The following is a 1833-nucleotide window of genomic DNA, read 5'->3' on the forward strand; positions in this document are numbered from 1 at the left end:
TGTGTGCAGATCTGTTTAATTACAATGCTTTTATATTTTTCCTCAAATGTATTTGACTTATTTTATAAATATTTCAAGTATGTAATTGCTATTTTGCTTTAACAAAAATCACAGATGTATTTAGATAATCTAAGGACTTAGAATCCATTTGCTCCCATGTCAGGTTTATAAGAGAGGTAAGTATGATTTGTTGACTTTATGACTTTATGGACTTTATGTACTAAAGAAAAGTCTCTCACCCCCATAACCCCCTGCTGTACATTTTCAGAATGAACACCTATGAAATGTAGTGAAAGCTGTGATATCAGATAGACTTGGACTCCAAGCTCAGTTCTTTTACTGAATAATTGGGTAATCTTGGTCAAATCCTTTATCTTATTTTAGGCCTTGGAATGTTTTGCAGATATTATTGAATATAATAGTATCAACCTGCCAGACTAATATGAAGATAAATAGATAATATTAGGCACCTCACAGAGGGCCAGGCAAATAGTAAGTATTCAACACATGAGATTTCTTTTCCTATTGGCTTGTTTTAATTGATAAAAAGAGTCTCAAGGTACTGATCTCAATCAGCAGAGATTCATCTGCTTTCTAAAAAATTACTGGGACTAAGAACCCCTGATTTAACCTGGGACCATCTCTTCTCTTCTGTATGCTATGTAAAGAAGTGTATCTTTATCCTCATCCACCCTCATCTTTGTGGTTCAGCAGTGATCACAATAGCAAATGTGAAGATGTAGTGGTTGTCTGGAATGGAGAAAAGTGGAGCCAATGTAGAATCCAGGGCTTGGCTAAGGGTGCAGGGAAGTTTGGATGAGGTAGACTGTATGGGAATCCAGAAAAGCAGATGCCTTTGCAAGGCTGATCAAGTTGGGGATAGAGGGGACAGGGCAGAGAGGCAGGCAAAGGTATGGTCCTTATTTGGGCAGAGGCAGCTATGTGCATCTTCAGAGAATCCATCCCACAGCCAGTGAATGTTATTTGCTCCTGGAAAGTATCTGGTAAATTATCCATGTTTTCGTCACTTCACTTTGTAGCTCCATGCCTGAACAGTGCTCACTGACACACTTTGAAGTGAAACTGGTTACTTCAGTTAATGGCGTAGTCTAGTGACTTCCCTTCCAGATACATCTTTCTTAATGCTTTGTGCTGGAGAAGGTAAGCTGCAGGCATGAGCTCATGTGGTTTTCGTGTGCTGCTGTCCTGCTGTGGCCAAAGGGGTAGCTTTGTCTTAAATGCAGTGCCTTGAAAATGTGGGGTGTTCAGTGCTTTCTCTGGAATTGTTGCCCAGAGAATGAATAGGTTGACTCTATTTGTTGTTATTTTCCCCTATACTACTCCCCTGGGCCAATTTGCAACCCACTCTAGAGGTGGGATGGAAATTGAGGCGGCAAGGCCAAACTTCCATTGACTGTCAGTCATTCTGAGGCCTGGAGAAACCGAAAGCTGCCTTGGGGGTTTCTACCCACTCTGGACTGAGCTGAAAGGATCCCCAGGCCTTCCTGGGAGTGGAAACCTCTTCTACACTTCTCACAGAGCCCTGTGCAATGTCCTAACCACAAAATAATTGCTCAGTAAATACTTTCTGGATGAATAAAAGTTTCTTTGAGACAGGCTCTTTTCATATTTGCCTGTTACACTTGTCTGCGGTGCTTATCATTGTCATCATTGCCAATATCATCATTATAGTTGTAATCAGCAAGAAACATCTATGAGGTACTATGCTGCTGCTGCTGCTGTTGCTAAGTTGCTTTAGTCATGTCCGACTCTGCGACCCCATAGACGGCAGCCCACCAGGCTCCCCCGTCCCTGGGACTCTCCAGGCAAGAA

The sequence above is a fragment of the Muntiacus reevesi genome, chromosome 13 (assembly GCF_963930625.1).
Source record: "Muntiacus reevesi chromosome 13, mMunRee1.1, whole genome shotgun sequence".
NCBI lineage: Eukaryota > Metazoa > Chordata > Mammalia > Artiodactyla > Cervidae > Muntiacus > Muntiacus reevesi.